The sequence below is a fragment of the Stegodyphus dumicola genome, chromosome 3 (assembly GCF_044657685.1).
Source record: "Stegodyphus dumicola isolate Sdum_Otavi_A_Nest chromosome 3, ASM4465768v1".
Classification (NCBI taxonomy): Eukaryota; Metazoa; Arthropoda; class Arachnida; order Araneae; family Eresidae; genus Stegodyphus; species Stegodyphus dumicola.
The window spans coordinates 80,982,058-80,988,759 of NC_140770.1; positions in this window are offsets into that span (position 1 = coordinate 80,982,058).

Consider the following 6,702-nt stretch of genomic DNA (forward strand, 5'->3'; position numbering starts at 1 on the left):
AATTTGGGAGAACTGAAGATGATCGAAGAGGGTTTGTTCCGTTAATGAAATAGCTGTCAGCTAATGTCACAACCATATGAGTAATACCAAATGTTTGCCAGAGAGGCCTGGACCAAATTTTTTGAGAAATTGGAGATGGCGATCGAGTCTATGACGAAAGCTGAAGGAAAGAAAAGAAATTAACAACTTTCCCAGTTGGTTTGCTAATGTTTACATTTAAAAAATACGTTTATGTCTCTTGCGTTATAACGTGCTACATCTATCTTTTATTTTTTTAATAAAGTTGATCCACAGAGGCACATATCTTCTTGTGTAACATTGTATACGTTAGTAAAAGCTAAGTACCTTATGCAATATAAACCATATCAGGGTTGGTATAATAAAATGCAGAGGGTGTTTACACAATTTTAGAAAGATATTGGGGCTGTTTAATTAATTTAAAATATAAAAGAGTAGTATTTAATTGTTTCGATCTCATAGATTATTTTCTGCACTGTAAGTCTGAACGTGATCTGATCGAAGGGTTTTTCTTAGGATTTCCAGAATATTCATTACCATTTCACTACTTTCTAGATTCCATAGATCGTGGTGGGTGTGCGTTCAGAAAGAGCTCATTTTAAGAGACCAATGGCAGGTGAAACGTCAGAAAACTTTGCAAGAATACGTTTAAAAAATATATATGCAATAGCTTTATCAGTCTTCATTTTTTCAAGGAATGCAAAGTTGCCTTTTGTAGTATGACTTATTGCTTTCTCTTAATGAAGTTTAACACTTTCAAAGTCATTGGGATAAATAAATGGAGTTTCTTTTGCAAATATCGGACGAAAAACTTTCTCTGATTTCAACATTTTTTTCCATTCTTCTTATTTTCAATTTCTCAGTGTAAGGGAATCTTGTGACAATCGTAAAGTCCATACTTAAATTTTCTTTGCGTTGACAGAACCAGGTTTGATGTGCTTTTGTCTCTTCTTCTTAGATAAATAGACCTTTTTTTTTCACTGCGACCATTTGTGTAAATCTATGCTTCGTCAAGCTTTACAATATATATCATTTATCTCTGCTAAATAGAGTTCATACAGAATTCTAAAAATTATTCTATGCTCAGCCACACACCTCAAGAAAAATTGGCTGGCATTAAATTTTTTAGATTTTTTTAAGTTGTAAATCTGGATTTAGTATTTTATTTCTTGTTGCTACATGTGTATTTAAAGACTTTGCAATTCATTTCTGCGACAGCATATTTTCTCTTAACTTTAGAAACATTTTAACTTTAGAAACAATTTAAGTTTAGAAACGTTAGAAACAGTACGTAAATTTTGAGTATTCGCATGGATTCTCCTTTCTACGTACATGTAATAAATGGTGGTGTTTCTCTAACCAATTTAATAATGTTGCTTATTTTGTACTTAAAAATGTTTTTGAGATAGGGAATAATAATATTTTTCGTCGCGAAGCTCAAAAATATATACTTCAATTCCCAGGGTGTTTACATACGACATTTTGAAAGAAACACAAATTTAAAAGTAACAGACGATATTTCTCATTTCAGATAATAAGGTGTCGGCAAACATTTTTTATACCAGAATTTACTTAGTTTTATTTTACTTAAAATAAATTTTGTTAAAAATAATTTTTGTTAAAATATTCTTTATCAAAATCATTCTAAAATTATGTAAAAAAGGTGATGAGTTATTAATTCAGAAGGATCACTTAGTATTGGAATTCGTAATTCGAATTAGAAGCTTAAAGATTTTATTTACGGTAGGCCTATTTACATATATATCTCTTAAAATAAATATAAATAATAAAAAAAATTTAATCTATAAATCATACATTTATGTTCCTAAAAAATGCATAAAATGTGCTTTACTATTCTTCAGAATTACAGAAATTCTCAATAATCAACGATATTTTTTACCATTCTCCATATTATTTGCTCGCGTTTCCTAAGAGACAAAGAAAGTAAACTTCGATTTCGCGATTATCAAAGCTACTACGTTTTCGTAATAATACTTTAAATTGATGGACTAAAATTTGGATTTAAAGGAAGAAAATCCTAGCTTTGTAGTCATTAGGTTATTTCGAACGTAATGACTCTACAAAGTCAAAATCTTCGAAGCAGAAAACATGAAAAATGAGCAATGTGCGCGCCGGGACTCGAATCACGGACCTCTCGAATTCGCGTCGAGCGTGCTGACCACTACACCACGAAGGCATGCTACGAAGGCGAGAGAAATATCTTATAGCTTAATGACATAAAAAATATATATATATAATACAAATAATATAATATATTACGTCCAGAGTCACGTTTTTTAACGTTCTGTGTGTTGCCTTTGTTCATTAAATATCATATTCTCCCCACGTAAACCACATAAAATTCAATTAAACAGCAATACCGCAAAATATTTAAAAACAGCATATCTTTAGAGTTTACAATACATAGTGTCGCTTTGAAGGAAAAAAAATTCGTACAGTGGAACCATTGGTCGCTTTGAAATCGTTGAATTTGTTAATCAGAAATTCGTTAACATGAAATAGATAATAAAAAAAATTATAATTCAAAATTCGGGCTTCCAGATGTCCATGTTGGGGTGAAGCATTACGTTATTCAAAATTTGATGCCTCTAGGTGTCTTCGTTTTTAAAACGTGCGAGAAACATACATACATTCACGCAGATTCTTCGTTATTTAATTTCTTTAAATATAATAGAGAGCGGTAACATTTGGTGGCAATAATTTAAAAATGATTTGCTGTTTATAGTAAAACGCGGTTTTGCGACTAATAGTCCTTCTGTTCTACCGTCCTTTTGGCTTGAAACAACTGAAAACTTCAAAATGCTATCTAACATCTCAAACAGTCCGACATAAAAGATAAAAAATGAGAAATAATATCTACGTGAAATGTTGAAAGAATTATATAATTGAAAAGAAACTAATATCATCTTGGTTCCTTATAACATTATCAAAGAACAGTAATGATATGCCAACTAGTTTAAGAATTAATTCCCGAGAAATTAAGGCTATAAAACACAAACCCTTATATTTAAAATCAGCTGTTTAAAATAGTCAAAATGATAAACATAATTTAATTTTTATAACAGAGAATACACTCACTAGAAACAGTAAAAATCCTCCGTATTGATTCATTAATTAAAAACATATGAAACATTTATAAAATATTTGTAGTATAATCATTTTAATTAAATTCTTGGTTAATATTTAAAACATATTTCAGCTAAACAGTAACAAAAATATTATTATGTTAAGAGTTTATCTCCAAAAATTCAAGATACAGAATATTAACTCATATATTTAAATATATTATCAAAACAGTAATACCAAATAGTAGGAGGAAAAAAGAGCTATGGTATTATTCAATTACAAATTAACGCGGCGAGGCGTTATCAGCTGTTAAATTTCGTACACATTTTTGGGGCACTCCATATTCAAAGCGATATTTATGCAATGATAAAAAATCTCCTTTCATTTATTATAAATAATGGGACAAAGGTGCTTCATACGAATTTTTGTAATTATTACATACGACACAGGAAAACAAGAGCACTAAATAATGGGCTTAAACAGATAAGGCGCAGCATTTTATAAACATGTTTCCTTCTAGTAAAATTTTGTTTCATTTTCATAAGCAAATTTCATGTATCATTGAGGTGAAAATATGTTTATTTTCTTTTTTATATTTCTGCATATTCTAATTAATTGAAACTTGCTTTATAAAAAAAATTTCAATTATATATTTGTATTCTACGTAATATAATTTATTATTGCTTTAAAGTTGTAATTGCTTCGAAGTTTTGGAGGGCTAATTGTGGAGCTTGACTTAACGGACTCTTATTTATCATGTTTTGAAGAAACATATTAATGCATTATTTTTTATTGTGATCTTAAAATTAATCTATTTTTATGATCAATTTTACCGACTACTTGAGACAACATGCTCATATTTTTAAATTAATGTTGTAATTAATGTAAATATTTTTCTTTTTTACTTGTAATCGGATTTTATATTTCAATATTTTTATTTACTGGATCACCCCCATGAATAATGCGATATTTTCAAATGAACTTAAAGTCTGAGCGTGACGAGTTTATGCATAAACTTACTATAAAGGCAGGTAATAAATTTTCCTTGTTCTTATTTTTTGTGCAATTCGAGAAAGGGCGGTACGATTTTAACATTTGTTTTTTTCTAAACTAGAGGGGAGTAACAAAAGAACATTTCGGAATATTTTTATGGCTTGAATTATATAGTTATTAATAGGAATGCTGTATATGGAGATAGGACAATAAGTGCAATCCAGTGTGAAAGCTAGTATTTCAGATTTCGAGCCGGAAAGTGCGACCTCAATGAGGACGCCCTGCAAATCCTGGTGGAACAAAATTCCATAAGTATTAAGAATCAGGAGAAGATCAACTAAAATATTTTAGATGAAAACAGAACTTAATTTTATCTTAATTTTGAAAAATAAGATGTATTAAAAACGAATTATTTTACTGACTACCCAATGTTTGATTATATTTATAGATTGTTTATTTTTTTCCATCTTTAACTGCAACTTTCTATTTGTTTGTTGTGTATTTTATTTAAATTCTGATCTGTAAGCGTTTATGGTAGTTTTATGTGTTGTTTTTATTAGAAGTTTTTAATTCCGTAGCCACAGAGTTAGAGATGTATTAGCATCCTAATTAGACTTTAAAGACATTTTCCATTGGAGAGATTCCAATCTAACGATTTGCAGGAAGTTGCTGTAAAATGTGCTTTCAAAACCTTAACCCTTTTCGGCACGCTACCTTTTAATGGAGTTTTGATAAAAAAAAAAAAGGTAGGCAGTCTAATTAGGCCTAGAGAAGTACACAAGTAAAATTTTGTCAAGATAGCACTTATCGTTTAATTCTGTGGGTGTTCCCAAAGTGGGCACACTAATTGAATAGTTTCGAAGAGTGCTGAAACGAGCATTGTTGTCAATGAACTGACCGATTAGATGCGGAGAAACAATGACTCTTAGTTGTCCTAGATTATCGGTGAGCCCGGTCTGTGCACACCTAGGGTTCGCCGTTTGATTTTAGACAAGATTTCAAAGTAAAAATTTAAAACTAATATAGAATAAAGAGATTAGTATACAGCCAAAAAATAACATAGAAATTTCTTTTCAAACAATTCCTTTTATACCCTAAAAAATCTTGAAGATTTCTTTGAAAAATGAGGGTTTTAAAAAACTAAACATGGCTAAAATATATGGACTGGTTTGTGTTGAGCTGCCATCTACTATAAATAAAGAAGGTTCAGAGTAACCTATAAATTCTTTTTCATTCAATTTTCTGTGCGTACAGAAGGAAATTTTTAGGTGTGTCCAGACCGGATACACTGTGCCGCAAAGGGTTAAGAGGGATTTTTCATAGAAAGCTTTAGAGCAGACTACTCTGCTTTCTGAGTAATGGTTAAAACAGCAAGCTGAGCGGTGCTGAGCTGTTTGAACTTGGGCTTTGCCTGTTACAGAGTTACTGAGGATGATGCTCGATGATAAATGCTTTAAACTAGCTTTGTGAGAGGTTTTTACCATCTGCTGTATTCTTCGAATAAGTTTCACGTTTTCCTGTTCATTTGTGACGAAGTTATTCATGAATATATATCTTTTTAGCCGATACACACTACACTAAAAACATCTTACCGTCGTTTGCTTTTATCTTATTCAACATGCCATTTTTTTACAGCCGATACACACTACACTAAAAACATCTTACCGTCGTTTGCTTTTATCTTATTCAACATGCCATTTTTTTTTCACTATGCTGTTTTGTAATCCTCCGCTGAAGAACAATTACTCTTCATTTCATATTTATGCCCTTTTTCAGTGAATTAAAAAGTGTTAAAGCAGTATTAATAGTTCACTATGATATAAAAGCTTATGCAGTTTACGAATCTAATTAATATTCTGCAAAGCAGTAAGGAAAAGCAGAAGTTTACTTTTTTTAAACCCAAGATATATGATAAAGCTCAAAATATATTTTATAAAGGAAAAAAAAAACTAGCAATAACTTTGTGCTATATAGTTGATTTTCTTCTGAGATTTAAAATAAGCAAGACGGTATACAAAATTTTTAAAAGAAAGCTTTCTCCAGGTCTTCAGAAAAGAGCACCGAGAGTAGGATTATATTTCACGGAGCAAAAATGTAAGAAAAGTATATCTTGTATGTAATCTAAACTAATAATGATAACTCAAAATATATTTCTTCTTATTCAAACGAGTAAACACATGAATGCTTATAAAACTGTGGAAATCGCAGATTATGTGATTTTTTACAAATACAAGTAACAAGTAGTTCATAGCAATTTTGACTTGACTTCATACTACGTTCTTAACCCCTCTAAACCCCTGTATTTTGCTTATGAGGAATTATGTTTTGTTTAATTTTTAATCCAGTTTCAAAGAACGACTATCATATTATTTTCCCGCCCCTTCCTTCAGTTTGAAAATTAGTCTTTGTAAGATTAAAACTGATTAACTTCACACCTGTAAAACTTTTTATTTATTAACACCTGTAAAACTTCTCGTTTAGCCATTCTGCCCTTTGGATGACGTAATGGCTTAACATTAAGTTAGAAGTCTATAACCTTTAAAAACACTAAGAAGTAGAAAAACTAAAGTAAATATTTTTCAACACTAGTCCTTGCAAGCAAGA